Source organism: Anabrus simplex, chromosome 10 (genome assembly GCF_040414725.1).
Source record: "Anabrus simplex isolate iqAnaSimp1 chromosome 10, ASM4041472v1, whole genome shotgun sequence".
Lineage (NCBI taxonomy): Eukaryota > Metazoa > Arthropoda > Insecta > Orthoptera > Tettigoniidae > Anabrus > Anabrus simplex.
The window spans coordinates 25,407,891-25,425,675 of record NC_090274.1 but is presented as its reverse complement, the minus strand read 5'-3'; the positions used below and the strand labels follow the sequence as shown (position 1 = coordinate 25,425,675).

Sequence of the window (17,785 nt, the reverse complement as noted above, 5' to 3'; positions counted from 1 at the left end):
ACAGCACAGCACAGCACAGCACAGCACAGCACAGCACAGCACAGCACAGCACAGCACAGCACAGCACAGCACAGCACAGCACAGCACAGCACAGCACAGCACAGCACAGCACAGCACAGCACAGCACAGCACAGCACAGCACAGCACAGCACAGCACAGCACAGCACAGCACAGCACAGCACAGCACAGCACAGCACAGCACAGCACAGCACAGCACAGCACAGCACAGCACAGCACAGCACAGCACAGCACAGCACAGCACAGCACAGCACAGCACAGCACAGCACAGCACAGCACAGCACAGCACAGCACAGCACAGCACAGCACAGCACAGCACAGCACAGCACAGCACAGCACAGCACAGCACAGCACAGCACAGCACAGCACAGCACAGCACAGCACAGCACAGCACAGCACAGCACAGCACAGCACAGCACAGCACAGCACAGCACAGCACAGCACAGCACAGCACAGCACAGCACAGCACAGCACAGCACAGCACAGCACAGCACAGCACAGCACAGCACAGCACAGCACAGCACAGCACAGCACAGCACAGCACAGCACAGCACAGCACAGCACAGCACAGCACAGCACAGCACAGCACAGCACAGCACAGCACAGCACAGCACAGCACAGCACAGCACAGCACAGCACAGCACAGCACAGCACAGCACAGCACAGCACAGCACAGCACAGCACAGCACAGCACAGCACAGCACAGCACAGCACAGCACAGCACAGCACAGCACAGCACAGCACAGCACAGCACAGCACAGCACAGCACAGCACAGCACAGCACAGCACAGCACAGCACAGCACAGCACAGCACAGCACAGCACAGCACAGCACAGCACAGCACAGCACAGCACAGCACAGCACAGCACAGCACAGCACAGCACAGCACAGCACAGCACAGCACAGCACAGCACAGCACAGCACAGCACAGCACAGCACAGCACAGCACAGCACAGCACAGCACAGCACAGCACAGCACAGCACAGCACAGCACAGCACAGCACAGCACAGCACAGCACAGCACAGCACAGCACAGCACAGCACAGCACAGCACAGCACAGCACAGCACAGCACAGCACAGCACAGCACAGCACAGCACAGCACAGCACAGCACAGCACAGCACAGCACAGCACAGCACAGCACAGCACAGCACAGCACAGCACAGCACAGCACAGCACAGCACAGCACAGCACAGCACAGCACAGCACAGCACAGCACAGCACAGCACAGCACAGCACAGCACAGCACAGCACAGCACAGCACAGCACAGCACAGCACAGCACAGCACAGCACAGCACAGCACAGCACAGCACAGCACAGCACAGCACAGCACAGCACAGCACAGCACAGCACAGCACAGCACAGCACAGCACAGCACAGCACAGCACAGCACAGCACAGCACAGCACAGCACAGCACAGCACAGCACAGCACAGCACAGCACAGCACAGCACAGCACAGCACAGCACAGCACAGCACAGCACAGCACAGCACAGCACAGCACAGCACAGCACAGCACAGCACAGCACAGCACAGCACAGCACAGCACAGCACAGCACAGCACAGCACAGCACAGCACAGCACAGCACAGCACAGCACAGCACAGCACAGCACAGCACAGCACAGCACAGCACAGCACAGCACAGCACAGCACAGCACAGCACAGCACAGCACAGCACAGCACAGCACAGCACAGCACAGCACAGCACAGCACAGCACAGCACAGCACAGCACAGCACAGCACAGCACAGCACAGCACAGCACAGCACAGCACAGCACAGCACAGCACAGCACAGCACAGCACAGCACAGCACAGCACAGCACAGCACAGCACAGCACAGCACAGCACAGCACAGCACAGCACAGCACAGCACAGCACAGCACAGCACAGCACAGCACAGCACAGCACAGCACAGCACAGCACAGCACAGCACAGCACAGCACAGCACAGCACAGCACAGCACAGCACAGCACAGCACAGCACAGCACAGCACAGCACAGCACAGCACAGCACAGCACAGCACAGCACAGCACAGCACAGCACAGCACAGCACAGCACAGCACAGCACAGCACAGCACAGCACAGCACAGCACAGCACAGCACAGCACAGCACAGCACAGCACAGCACAGCACAGCACAGCACAGCACAGCACAGCACAGCACAGCACAGCACAGCACAGCACAGCACAGCACAGCACAGCACAGCACAGCACAGCACAGCACAGCACAGCACAGCACAGCACATACTCAAGTTTAATCCTTTCAATTTCACTAATTGGATTTGAAACTCTGATAAATACACTAACAATATTTGAAAAATCAAGAAACAAACGAGAATTAACCATATTTAACATGACTTGGACATCAATATTAATTGGGAAAAAAAATTTTGCTTACTTTTTGAATAGTGACGACATTTTATCAATATTATGTAATTAATGTCTGGTCCATTAATCATACAATTTAATTGTCAATTTTACTTGTTTTCTTTTTAACCCTTTCGTCAGCGCACCGATCTATCGGCGCGAGAGGTTATGGCGAAAACGCTCACGGCGCCGATACATCGGCTCTGTCTTATTTGCGGATTTTGGTCATTTGCGTAGCTGTTAAATCGTAACAGTTGATCGTGACGGTACCTTAAAGCGTTGATTTTGCGTTTAACTCAACAGATATATCCACCAGCCCTACTAAATATTTTTATTTTCGACAAATGAAATCTGTTGACCGTGAATGTTTATGTTGTGGTTACTTGAAGTTGTTATTGCGTGGATCTGTTTTGATTGGCTTATGAATACAACAAGTTGATCTTGCTATGAGTTTTGTTTATAGTTTATTTCGTTCCTTTGGTATATCGTGTGTTCGATGTACTTCGTAAACTATAATTTTACTCCTTTTCATAACTCCGTTGTTGCACGTGCTTGCGTCATCTTATCGTAATGGCTATGCCATATTCAAGGCCGAATGAGGCCGATATCCTTGAATTTTCAGATGATTTAGACAGTAGTAATGAACTTCTTTTGCCGAAAGTGATTCCCGTTATGTGGGAAGTGACACGGTCGTAACTGCTCACCGTGCATCGGACCGCGAGGACCTGACATCGATGACCGTTACATGTACACCAAAGAGAATGAGTAAGAGATGACTCTCAACGTTATTTTTCACTTCTGTACGCAACGGCTGCGCAAAGATCGCCAGGAATCGCACGCTAGCGCCCCTGACGAGAGCAGGGCTGAACTAAAATTACCGGGCGGGCGATTTAAATCGTTTAGCGCGCGGAGGGTACCCAGGTTCTCGCCCCCCTCCCCCCCTCTTAAATATTATATTAAATCTATGTTTTCGTTTTTTATTTCTTTTATGTTTTTCTTTCATTTCCTTTTCTTTCTTTCCTTCGTTCTGTTACCTTTTTCTGAAATTCTGCATTCTGAACAGTGATACACCTGGAGGTTGGCCTGTGCTTTATTGTTATTAATAATAATTTTTTTGCTGGAGAAAAGAAGCTTACCAGATTGTGCTGCTTATTATAATTATTTGATTTATGGAGCTATATTTTATTTTTACTAATTCACAAAGCCACGAAGGATGGGAGTGACTGGCCTTGCCTATGCTGCTTTTTTTTTGTTTCTGCTGAGGGAAAAGGAAGCTAACTCACAAAGGGAGGAAGGAAGTGTCCAGAAGGTGAGTGGGATTGGCAATCCTTATCTCAGATTAAGACCTACAACAGAAATAGACACTAACATCCCCTCGTACATCAGTCCTCTTTAACACTATTTAAGCCAACCGTAACAATCAATAGTATCAAGATATGCTACTTATGCAGAAAATAAAATATAAATACAATGTAAGAAAGAAAACCATACACAGGAACCAAAATGATTAAAGCAAACTCATATGATAAGGAGGGAGTTTGTAGGATTCAAAGGTAAATTGAAATGAAACATGATCTTTTGATTTATGGAGCTATATTCTACCTACTATCCACAGTGTTACAGGTATAAAATGGTGTAGAAATATGCACAAAAGTTTTAGTGATCATAGTATATCATAATCTCTTGACATTACATGCAGCAGTGTTAATCATCAATTAATATTCATCAGCCAGAAAACTATTCAATACAACACAAATACAAAATCATTCATTTATGAAAGAACGACTGGAACTGACAAGTTACAACATAATACTTTTCTCTCTTATTGCAGTCTAACGTTGCATTGACATGTCAAAAGTTTTCAGCAACACCATTTGTAGCCTATTTTCCCAAGGAACTTACTATATGATATATCTTTCAGTCTGTCAAATGAGGCACCTAGGGCCACACACTGAGAAATATTGAGATTTTTACTTCTTTTGCATCTACTAGAGGATGGCAAATCTCTGGCAGAGTAGTGTTTGAAGAAACCAAGACATGATAGCACATACCCTGTTCCTACATATTGCATCAAAACACAACATATCATTCAATCAGTCATCTGCATTTAGATGACAACCAATGTCAAGCTACAAAATTGTGTGCATCCCTTGTATTCATTGATCTGCACTATTTACAATAGTTAGAAATGTTCTATTTTGTGTGACAGTAGGATATATCTAAATTTTTCTGGTACATGGAAAAGGATGGAATCATGAATACATTTGTGAGTTTAAAAGACAAGAGAGCGCTTACAGATTCTGTGATTGTTCCCTCATACAACATGCAGGAGGTACAAATAATGCTTCCTTTCAGTCCATCCGCAGGAGAGGAGTTCCAATAAATTGACAGAAATATGTAGCATCAGGATCTACGTACAATAATATGGCAGCTGATCCAGCACAAAACATACCCATGCCAAGTCACAACATAGCTCCACCTATTAAGAGCTACATCCAAGGAATTGTTTGATAATTTAGTACAGTATTATGAACAATATGCTGCTACCTTCCACAACATTACGGTGTGCAAGGGACTGTGCTGTGACCTACACAAAATGCCAGTTGAAGACAGTGGAAACTCACTTCAGACAGTGCCATTTGTATCTACTGTACAATGAAGGCAGAAATCTATGTCGGTGGTTGCAGATAGGCTGATCTGTGGTATGATAACATGCACTCCAACCGGCCAACCAAGCAGAGGAGGGGTGGCCACGGTTCCACCATGTTTCTACACCTCTGCATTTGGGACACAGAAACGGGCTGTTCCCCTACCACTGGCTGTCCTGAGAATGGTTTTCCTTTCACCTGCAGTAAGGCGAATGATGGGACAGTTCCTAGTATATGCCATGGCCACCAAACATCTTGCCCTCACCACAAATCTCCTTGCTTAAGATGATGATGCTTGTTGATTAAAAGGGCCTAACATCTAGGCCATTGTTTTAAGAGAAAGTACAACTAGGCAACCACCCCCAATATATATTAGTAATCGGAGAGAAGAAATAGAAGGGGGCCGACACTAGGAATAATGATGGTATCGGCTAAGGAAGACCAGGGCCATGGAGGGTTTGAAAATAAATCTCCCTAAGCCTCCATACATAATACAATCAGGAGCAGAAAAGAACAGGTGGTGATCAAGGTAGATCAGATAGGATAGATGAAAGTGCGGTGCCTGGCACAAGTAAGCGGAAGCAATGTCAAAATTCAATTAAGGGCTCCGTGGTCGCCTACCCCAGATCCCAAGTGCAGAGCGCACATGGGATCCCTTTTAGTCATCTCTTACAGCAGGCAGAGGATGTCGTGGCTGTTAGTCTACTGCCCCTACCCACAGGGGGACAACTATTATAAGGCTAGTTGCTTTAGGTTGCACCAACTCAGATAGGTCTTATGGCGACAATGGGACAGGAAAGGCCTAGGAACGGGAAGGAAGCAGCCATGGCCTTAATTAAGGTACAGCCCCAGCATTTGCCTGGTGTGAAAATGGGAAACCACAGAAAACTATTTTCAGGGCTGCCGACAGTGGGGTTCGAACCCACCACTGCACAAGCGCAATTTCATAGATGCATGACCCCACTGCACAGCCTCCTTGCTGGGTGTTTTGTAAAACAAAATTAAATATATTGATAAACAATCATTAGCATTCACAAATTGAAATTGTTTAATCTGAATGTAAAATGAACATTAATAACATTAGCACCAGTGTTCTCCCCAGTAATGTTTGTCAGCCGGGTGGCAAGAATGAGTAGGCAGGTGGGGAATACTATGTAAAACTTCAATATGAAAATAAATTTCAATTCGTTCCCCTCAGGGTGTTAACAAAAATATCAGACAGGTAAACATTAACTGCACAATTGAACTATTTGAATGTTATCATCACAAACAAGATATAACAGAGTAGGCCTACTTTGATCTTCTAGTGTTCTATAGCTCCTTCCAAATCATGTAACAGTGGAGTTAGGCCTCCCACTCAGTTGCTGTGGGCACGTGGACTGCCATACAGGTTTGTGATGTTATGCGGAACAGAGGGCTCGCATGTGATTCCACGCTAATCCAGACCCCAGCTCGTGACTACGTAGTGGTCAAGCTAAACATTTGATCTCCGATGTAATTGATGAAATTTTGCTAATGATTTATCATTTAAATTCACAGTTTTATAGTATTTATATGTGAAAGCAGGAGCAGCAGGAGTGGAGGTCATGGTAGTAATAGCAGCAGCACCATTACCCATAGCAGTAGCAGTAGTAGCAGTGGCAGGCATGGAGATGGTGGTGGCAGCAACAGCACCGGTGGTAGTAGGTAGTAGTAGCAGAAGCAGTAGGAGTGCCGGTGGTGCAGGTGGTGTGAGCAGCAGCAGTCATAGCAGCGGAAGGACTTGGCCGTGGACCAGCCTTGTGTCGAGGCACACCTATATGAAAAAAAAACACACACACACTAAGAATGGTATAACGGTATATGCTGATGACCTACATAAAGTTTCTCAGAACAAAGATGATCTTTAAGCAACTGTGGTCAGGCTTGAAAAATATTCTGAAGACAACAAAGTTAGCGGAACCTGGGACACATTTTTTTAAATGGATGAAATTGTTGAAATTTGAATTCTGGCATAAATAAATTATATTAACCATCCTCTAAATAACAAATGTGGTTTTGTGCCGCTGTGACTGTTTTTGACGTAGTTACGGTCGTTTTTAAATGGTTCTGCACGGTCATTTAATTATCAACCACGCCTCCTCTCCTCTGTATGCTCGGCTATCCGTGTTCCTTCTGTTACCATTAATTCCCTCTTTACAGTAGCATTGAGATTATACTATTTTGTAATATTGCAATATATACTGCCAACTGTTAGCTATGTTATGAACTACTTCATCCTACAATTTAGTCAACCATGAAGGAACTACACTTGGGGGAAGGGGACCTGGAAGTTTGAAGGAAGCAACTACTGCGAAGCTCACAAATGATTATAGGCAGGCAATATGTGCAAATATTCCCTCTGTAGATAATATGAAATCTGCAATATGTGCCACACTATACTATTACTCCTCCACAGAAGAAGATCCTAAGCATAAGAAATGCCCCCAAAGACCTGAATCATGGTGCTTCTACAATAAGAGTATCGCAACTGGACAAACCCCTCAAAGTCACAAAAATTGTCAGTTCAGTTCACAATTGCAATGCTGCTGAAAATTTTCTCTGTATACCAAAGGCTGGCATCAACTGAACTTCTGTCTAGATGTTGTAAAGGGGATACTCAAATTGCCAATGAAAGTCTTCATGCATGTATGTGGAAAAAGTGCCCATTGGCGCCCGCAAGGGAGGGGGGGGGGGGCAAGGGGGGGGTGTATTTGCCTCCCCTGGAATTCTAAAAATGTTGATGTTCAATTGTTTAATATCATACCAGATTATTTCATAAACTGAAATTACTGACAGTCATCTAGCATCTGTTATAACCGGAAATTTCTGTAAACAATTTAATGTTGCTGACGTTATATTGGTTTTTATATTCAAGAAAATTGTTGATGTGCCCCCCCTTGGAAAAGATCCTCCGGGCGCCCATGAGAAGAGACCTTTGTGTCCTCAAAACGACTTGGAATAGCTGTTTCTAATGCAGTTGCAGAATACAACATGAGATGTAGTGCAACACAAGAAATGAAAATGGCTGTAAGGAATTATAAACTTTCACCAGCATCCACCAAACTTGCCACACAAAGAGATGAAAGAAGAAAATTTCACAGTCAGCAGTCAGTCACCCAACAAAAGAAAACAGCCAGGAAAAACTGAAACTCCTAAAGGTACACAGGGATGAAGCCAAGAAGAAGCAGGAGGGTAGGAGTTATAGTGCTGGTGAATTTTAAGAGATTTGGAAAGGCCATTATGAAAACTTTTAATGGTTGTAGAACTAAAATTCATTTAACTCAAAATACCATTTTTTGTAACCTGCACTGTTCCATGCAGATCAAATCTAAACCTATATTTGCCAAAGTTGGTATGTAGCGTCTATGTGACCTACCAAGAAAATTGTAGGATAGATTTTTCATTCTTCTACAATATACTCATTTTATGAGGCAAAATGAACAGAAAATTAGTGGAAAATTACATATAAAATACAATTACAAACTTGAAACAGGAGTTAATTAAGCGACATAGGGTGAATTGAAAATTCCATCCTTGAGTTTTTTTATGTTATAAGGAAGAAGTTTTCAAACTCTCAGGTAAAAATCCATCCCACAGGGAACTTTTTGAAAGTTGCCTTTTTTGCGAGCATCATAAACACAAAGTACATCATATCTCATAAACTAATAAGGATATTTAGCTGAAAATAAGATATGTTATTTCTATAATAGTCCTACATATTCCACAACAGTTTCATTGTGATTGCTCAAAAATTGTGGAAAATAAAAAAATGTGTACCAGGTTCCCTTAAAATGAACCTGGACAAAACGGTGCAAATGGTTTTCAGATAAAGAGGGAGTTAATATAGCGAGCTCAATTAAATACCTCACCATCACAATTCAGCTAACGTAAAGCCACTGATGGATTATAAAAATTATAAAATTTGCACATTTCTGCACTATTCTGTTAATAATAAATGTTAGGCCTGTAAGAGATGTACCAATTTCAACTTACAGGTACGGCAAGACCAGGTGTGACAGGCATTATAGTAAATTTCATTATGAGAAGCGAGGTTCCCCCTCATCTGGCACTGATGAATTTATCATCATTACCTCTGGAGAGCAATTTGAAATGAAACCCAGGAAAATTTGATAGGTCACAGTACTGTGAAATTAATAACAACGACTACTAACACTACTTACCTCTTTCCGGGACAGTATCTTTATACAGCAACCTTGATAGCGGTCCTGGATAGCTCGAGTGGCGAAAGTGCCTAGAACACACAGTGCGGTTCTTCAGCTGCTTCGGAGGAAGCTGCCGCAAGCATTCGACCCCCCACAACGTCCAACCACTCTCTGCAAATATCCGGTCTACCAACAGGGAAATGATGAAATAAGATTCCCTGTTGCTGGCCTTCTTTGCTATCTGTGTAAATGCCACAGATCTGACACGTTTCGTGCATGGTCTGAGACATGAAAGGAAATAGAAGAAAGTAATAAAGGACACTGTATCAGTTTATATTTTTACTGCTAATTTCAATACCCTCAAAATGATAGTGGATTATCATAAATAATATAACATTACATCAACAGAATTTTAAGGTGTCTGTTTCAAGTAGACTTATGTAACCACCATGCAAAAAGGTAATAAAACAGCGACAGCCAAAAAGAAATTTTTGGGAACATGAGCAGCTATCAATCATCAACTTAATAACTACTTAACCTCCTGCGGCCTACTATCCTTTTAATAGGATTTTGTTTTAAAAATAGAATGGAATATCCCGCAAACAATATTCAAACGTTAAATAAAATAAATAGCAAATTTAGGACTAGGCGAATATGATTCAATTTATCCGAAAGTCATTTGCCTTGGTGTGGTATATTTTCATGTTCTGGCCTCAGGAGATTAGTAAAACAAGAACCATAAGGATGCTTACCTCAAATATCTTGTACTTTTTCTTCAAACACGAAAACGAAGATAACAGATAAATGCATACAAATCAAAGTGAAGCAAAGTGTCACAAACGTGGTCGTCCCACGTGGTCCAAGTTGTCAAACTCAAATTGACCAATAGCAATCGGGAGATGTTTCTACCAATAGGAGCTGCCGTATTCGTCACGTGGGCTTACGGTGAGTGACGTGATGTACAACAGCGCGCCCCCGCGAGTGCAGGGCTAAAGTATTCAGTCTGAGCTGGGCCCTCGGAAGGGTAGGACCTATGCGGGTGACATACCCATGATGTACACTGAATAACTTTGTGCAATGCTTCATGAGTGAATTGCAGCACACACATCATATTGATATCAAATTATTCAGAATTAAATGTTCTTTCATTCACGTCTAAGAGTAAAGAAGGAAGACGCAACAATGTCTAATTTTTCTGTCATTGAAAACAATAATTTATTTTTTAAAATTTATTTTCGAAATTTAATATTTTTTTGGGTTTAACCAATAATAATACGTCCAAAGTATATTCATTTCTGAAATGCTCATAGTTTCCTGTATTAGTGTGATTAATTTTATTTTAATGTGTGTTAAACTCTTTACATGTTGAATTTTTGTAATTTGCTTTGGAAAATCACAAAAATTAGTCTGTCTTCGAGCAAACACCTGCATATTGGCTGAGTGCCAAAGGGTTAAGCAGTGACAAAAAAATATTGTGTAAAACATTTTCAATGAAAAAAAATTATTATAAATAAGGTTTAATGTATGACTCAACCTTGAGAAAATTGTATAAAAGATGGCTGAAGATGCTCAATACAGTGAGCGAAACATGTCCCAATTAACGTTTGTATTGTAATGTCCCTTTAGAGACAATAAATATTTTATGTATTGAATTGAGTGGATAATAAAAATAAGAACTGTAAATACAAGTATTTCCAATTGCCGTAAATGTCGGCGATGAGGTGAGTCCATTACAGGGTGCAAAATTTTCAGTCTCCAGCAGGTAGCCAATGGCAACTTTGCCAAGATTTTGAAACAGGCAGCCAATAAAATATTGGTTCTTCACAAATGACGACAGCAGACGACAGTGATATCTTAGTGGTTTACATTTCTTATACTGTATTCTGGTATTAGAAATCTTGTTTCCACTTCCAGTATTTAGAAATGATGTAGTGTTTTGTATTTTAATCCAAGCCAGTATAAAGACAAAATGAGTGTTCTTTTAGCAGAGTGGACAGAATACAAAACCCCATTTTCCTTAATGTCTGTAAATCAGTCATTGGAGAAGATTCACCCTGAAAATTTCATAGCAAGATTCCTGAATTTCTTACAGGTTCCAACATTCTGTGCTGTTCTGCCAGCAAGCACAGCATCATGTGAGAGAGACTTCAGCTGTCAAAACAGATTAGAAAAACTCCCTGAGGGAGACAGTGGATGATATACAAAGGATTTCTATAAATGTACCCACTGTCCTTGATTTAGATCCAACTGCTGCAATAGACAGATGGTACTTCAGTGCAAAAAGAGATCACTATATAAACATGAAGTGTAAAAGAATGTATTTTAGGATTTCTATATTGTATCATTAATAGACCTACATAGTATTAATATTTTTCCCATGTAGAAGAAAGGGGAATAATAATTTATAACTTTGATTATATTTGTGGGAAATACGTAAACTTAGTGACGACCAAAGTATTTTGAGTGGCTACTGTTGTATACAAAATCGATATACAAAACAAAACTTTAAAGTTTATTGGTTTGCAGTCTTTCATCTATATATACCGGTATATAAAACTGGATGTTGGTATGTTTGAAGCTAATAGACTCAAAAACTACAGGACCAATTTCGCTGAAATTTTCAGTTTGTTCTTATTACATCTGAGAGGGATTATGAAGTGGTTTGAACGAAATCTGATTGGTAGTTTGGCACTTAGGGGTGAATAATAAAATAGGGGAAGATAAGCAAACCACAAGACAAGTCCAATCAGCGGATTGCCTGCCCAACAGTATGTGAAGATTATGATGTTTTCCTTAAAACTTATTTCTGCTTTTATCTGGAAAAATTACTGTAGGGGCAAGAAACCCCTATCACCCCTAAAGGAAGGGGGTGAAACTTAAAAATCCGGAAATGACGATATTAGTGACGAATTCATAGTCTTTGGGGTAGCTGACATGAACTGTGACACTCTGAATGGCTTTTAAGTCAAAGTTCATTCCCAATCGGTATGGTAAACATATTATGACTTACTGTTTGGGAAAGAAAACTGTAGGGTAAGACACACATACGGGCGGGATCGTACAACTGAAGATGTTACAGACGTTAAGATTGGTATTTGGAATCTTCTTAACCCTAGAATGGTAGACTACGTAAAAATGACGTGTCTATTATGAACAGGCGCATCCCTCCTTTCCCCCACTCAACGTTATCACTTGTCCGGCCGGAAGTGCATCCGCTAATCAGTTGTGAAACAGAAGTGGCTACGAATGGCACCCGTGCTCCCGCCAGTTTGTCTATAGCTCTCGTCCATTGAAACTCTACACGTAAGTATGACGTACTCTACCAATGCACGTAAATTTTTTGCACGTCTGTTTGACGTATGTCTACCAATAATGGATCTTCTCTTCACCTACACAACGTATATGATATATATAATAAACACATATAATATAAAAGTACACACACACATTTATGTACAATAAGTGTTTAATTAATAATAATTATTTCTAATTGCAGAATGGCGAAGTATCTGGATAATGACGAGGCGATAGCAGTGTTTTAGGAGAGCTGTCAGATGAGTTGGAAGGTGAAGAAGACAATGTGGAAGTGTGCTCTGATTCTGAGGAATATAATTCTGACATTGATGAAGACTATGTGCCAATTGAAGATGATATCATATATGAAGAACTGAGCGAAGTAATTCGTGACGTAGAGGTGGAAGAACATAGCAACTCCGGAAAGAAGGATCCCGTCTCAAGTGGAGGTAAAAGGAAGAAAATATTACAGAATATAGGAAATAGCAGCAAGAAACGGCAAAAGGAGACCTCCAGAACATCTACTCAGCGTGGAGCTCCCAGTGGAAGTGTTTCTAATCCTCTAGTTCAGAGTGATAAACTCATAATGACTGGACGAAATGAATTTCAGTGGACAACAAAGTGAAATTATTTGTTTTTGTAAATATAGATAACTTGCACGTGGATTTACTTGCTCATTTCCCAAAAATTCCTTTGACACGTGATTTTTACGTATGTCTACTAATAATAGGTGGGTGATTACGTCTACCATTCTAGGGTTAAAAAAACATTTTTTATTTTTGGAAAATCCATATACTATATTATCGGTATTAAATGTTCATAAAATTATTGAAATGGGCAGGAAAAACGATATGACTATGACAGGCATATCAAGATGAGTTATCTGACCTGCCGTGGAGCAGCGCACGGGTCCACTAGTACGATACACACAAAATGAAGGGAATTTAGACTTGCTTCTTATAAGGATGATAAGTGGACTGTTTGTCGAAGAAATATATACATATGTACAACAAGATCCTACATGTACAATGAAGTCTATCTTGATGAGATAGAGGGCCACAACTGAGTGAAAGTTTATGATAGCAGATGGCTATCTGAAGTTTGACAAGAATGGATGGAACTTGGTGCGAAGTTCTTACTAGCAGAATGCTAGGCAGGTGTAAGCAATATATAAGTAATAATAATAACAACGTAAACGTTTCCACCTTTTCAATACTACAATATATTCACAAAATTACAAATTACACAGTACTAGTTTCGACCCATCTAGGGGTCATCATCAGCCGTATTGGAGCAAAGATCATTTGTGGCGAAATCCTCGTATTAGCAAACAAGGGCCCTTTACTCAACATAATGGAAAATTACTACATACACCTAGACCAATACTTTAATGCCAGTCACAATCTCAATGAAATCTCAGAGAAACCCAACATACTCTTCGATCTATTTATCACTTTCCTCAGAAACAATAATGCAGCCAACCTAAACTCAATCCTAAATTTAATCAAAGGTACTTTTCCAAGACAATTGCACTTTCTCCCGCACCCTTCAGCCCCACCTTAAGCCCTCTTCCTAAGCCATATTTCATTTCAATACAAGAACTTACTGATTTCCATGATTATAATTTTTACAACACCCCATTTATACTTTATTCTTTGTTAAAAACCTCTTAGTATGTATATTCCTTGTATTATTAACTATTACCATAACATCTCATTTCACTTGTTATTCTTTAAAATACATTTTCTTAGGATTTCGCCACAAATGATCTTTGCTCCAATACGGCTGATGATGACCCCCAGATGGGTCGAAACTAGTACCGTGTAATTTGTAATTTTGTGAATATATTGTAGTATTGAAAAGGTGGAAACGTTTACATTATTATTATTACTTATATATTATTCTCAGTTCAATACGGACCAAAAACATGAAATTCATAACCATCAAAGGTGTAAGCAAGTTACAAGGGAGGCGGGAATCTTGAGGCGTAGTTGTCCTGATGTGAAACCTCCCGCTCAGAATTCCACCTTTTCAAGAGGGATGCCTCCGTGTCTGACATATGGTGTAGCCTGATCGCTGGACACAGCTGACTGCCTGAAGCAGTGAAAATGTCGCTCCAATATATACTCGCTGACTGACGTCACACCTCATACGTCAGCGCTCTGCTGGGCACACACTCGTAGCACTTTGATGTGGGAGCGGGCTGCGGAGCTCCCAGATGGAGGACACTACAACAGCTAGTGCCTTCTAATTTCAAATTTCATGCCCTGGCTTAGATTTTGCATACACTTGATTCATTGTGGTTGAATCTTTTTTTATTTTATACAAATTTTATTTTTTTGAAGGATATGCTAGAAGTTCACTATAATACAATATAATCCCATCTCTTATTAAACTGCATTTAGAAAAACAGTACATATTTATATCTGCAAACGATCTGAAGAAAAACTAACAATTAGGTGCTATATTCAACTAGATACAGGTGCTAGATACAGGAAGTTGGAAGTCAAGAGAATTGTACAGGAAGAAAAAGAGAAAAGTTGGAAAGAATTTCAACTGAACTGGAAGAAGACAGTAAAGGGAATATGAAAATGATATATGGAGTAGTAAAATGTAAAAGATCAGATAAAGAAGCAATTACAACTCTGGAGATAGCAGATGGGAATATAGTTTGCAATATGAAAGATATCACGGATACAATGGGACAGTATTTTGACAAGCTCCTAAATGACCCTAATGAGATCTCTGTTGAGGATGTAGGACAGAAAACAATAGAGGAAGATATCCCAATTACATGGGCAGAAGTAGAGCAAGCTCTCCATGGGATGAGAAGTAGCTGATGAAGTTACAGCTGACATAATTAAAGCTGCTGGTCCGCCAGGAATACAGTGGCTGTATAGAGTCCTCAGAACAATATGGAAGGATAACGAAATACCTGAAGATTGGACAAAAGGGGTGATAGTTCCTATCTTTAAGAAAGGGAGTAGAAGGAAAAGTGAAAATTACACAGGCATTACCCTCTTATCAAACGGCCTTAAAATTATGGAGAAGATCATTGAATCCAGAGTAAGGGATATACTAGAGCCTATCTTAGAAGAGCTATAACATGGCTTTAGGACTGGAAGAAGCGCAACAGATCTGATATTTGCTTTGAGGATGTTGGCAGAGAAACATTGGGAAAGAGGAAAAGACCTAATTATTGTGTTTATGGACCTTAAAAAGGCGTATGATAATGTTCCTAGATCAATTCTTTGGAAAAGTCTTAGAAAACTTGGTGTACTGGAGTACCTTATTAGGAAGATCCAAATGCTAGGTATACTAAATGTAAAAGTTGTGTCAGTATTGGAGATAGTCACTCTGAATGGTTCAATACAACCACAGGAATACAACAAGGAAGTCCCTTATCACCTCTTCTATTCATAGCAGTTATAGATACCATTTTAAAGGAACTAAAAGGAAAAGGTAATAAAGATCTTCAGGCTCTGGTGTCTGCAGATGAAATGAAATGTCGTATGGCTTTTAGTGCCGGGATATCCCAGGACGGGTTTGGCTCGCCAGGTGCAGGTCTTTCTATTTGACTCCCGTAGGTGACCTGCGCGTCATGATGAGGATGAAATGATGATGAAGACAACACATACACCCAGCCCCCGTGCCATTGGAATTAACCAATTAACGTTAAAATCCCCGACCCGGCCGGGAATCGAACCCAGGACCCTCTGAATCGAAGGCCAGTACGCTGACCGTCAGTCAACGAGTCAGACTCTGCAGATGATGTGGCAATATAGGATGAAACAGAGGAGGGATTGCAAAATAATCTGAATGCATGGTGTAAGAAGTTTGATGATTATGGAATGAAACTGAACCCATCAAAAACAGTAGCATTGAAAATCAGCAGACATAATACAGAATGCAACATAAAAATACAGGACCACCAAGGTGAAGTAGTACACCAATTCAGATATTTAGGAAGTGTAATGGCTATTAATAATAGAGCTGAGATAGAAATAACAAACAGAGTAACCAAATGCTCTAACTTTTACAGTATCGTTATGGGATGAGAAGATCCCACAAAGAACAAAAATGATCCTGTACAAGTCATATTTCATTCCCATCCTTACATATTCTCTGGAAAACTGCACACTAACATCAAAGGATTGTAGTAGGATTCAAGCCTGTGAAATGAAATTTTTTAGAACTGCCCTCCAAAAGACATGGCTTGATCACGTGAAAAATGATGAGATCCGATCTAACGTAGGTCTAAATGAATCGATGGAGGAAAGACTTAGGTCATCTAGACTTAAATGGTTTGGGCATGTTAAATGAATGAATAGCACAAGGTTACCATGTGCTTGTTTGGAAAAGAGAATAACAGGTGGAAGACCAAGAAGAAGATGGATGGACCAATTGAGGGAAGACGTAGAGAGAAGAGGATGGAATTGGGAATCTGTCATGGACAACAAAATCTTTTTGAATAAGCAAGTTTGGAAGACGCTCGTTTTCAAGCACCTTACCCGGCTCGCTGGAAGGGTAAACCGATGATGATGATGATTCAGCTATTTGTTTAAGTAATCACATAGCTCTCATCCATACCTGAAGATGACAAATCTCACAGGCTGCTGTCATTATTATTATTATTATTATTATTATTATTATTATTATTATTATTATTATTGGTTAGCCTCATATACCATGATGCAAACATTTTTATTGAATGCCATTTGGACTACCTGCATGTCAGTTTTGATGTACCATTTTTCTCTACCAGATTGCAAAGAAACCAGGACTCCCTTGGGCAATTTAGAATACTTATGTGAGGCTTCTATAAATCCCCAAATCCAGACGATTAGTCTGACCTCCCTCTGTTCACCCAACTTAAAATCTAGAGCAGCTGCAAGAAATAAGATAATATTTAAAAGCTTGTTTCCCATGCTGACAGTCCTTATGATGAATGTTGTGAAAGTATTGATCATAAGGTCTGCTAATGTGTGTATTTCAATGGATTTGGCAGAATCACATGTAACAGCATCGTCTGATGCAGTGATGAAAGCCTCAGGCTGACAACTCAACATACAGCTATATGTTTCTCATTAACCAGATTCAACGTTTCAAGTGATTATGTAGCCTGAATCTTCATTTATTTTAACATCGCACCAACACATCGAAAGTTTTTGGCGATGCAAAGGTGGGAAAGGTAGAAGCTGTAGCCTTAATTAAGGCACAGCCTTAGCATTTGCATGGTGTGAAAATGGGAAACCACGGAAAAACATCTCCAGT

At 41.0% G+C, this 17,785-nt stretch overlaps 1 long non-coding RNA gene across 1 annotated transcript; it reads right to left on the bottom strand.

Moving 5' to 3' along the window:
- Positions 1 to 3,983: 3,983 nt before the first annotated feature.
- On the bottom strand, positions 3,984 to 10,237 carry LOC137502427 (uncharacterized). The gene is made up of 3 exons (XR_011018789.1): positions 9,970 to 10,237; positions 9,236 to 9,498; positions 3,984 to 6,828 (listed from the first exon to the last, which is right to left on the bottom strand). It is a non-coding gene; the product is annotated as an uncharacterized lncRNA (long non-coding RNA).
- Between the last annotated feature and the right edge of the window lie 7,548 nt (positions 10,238 to 17,785).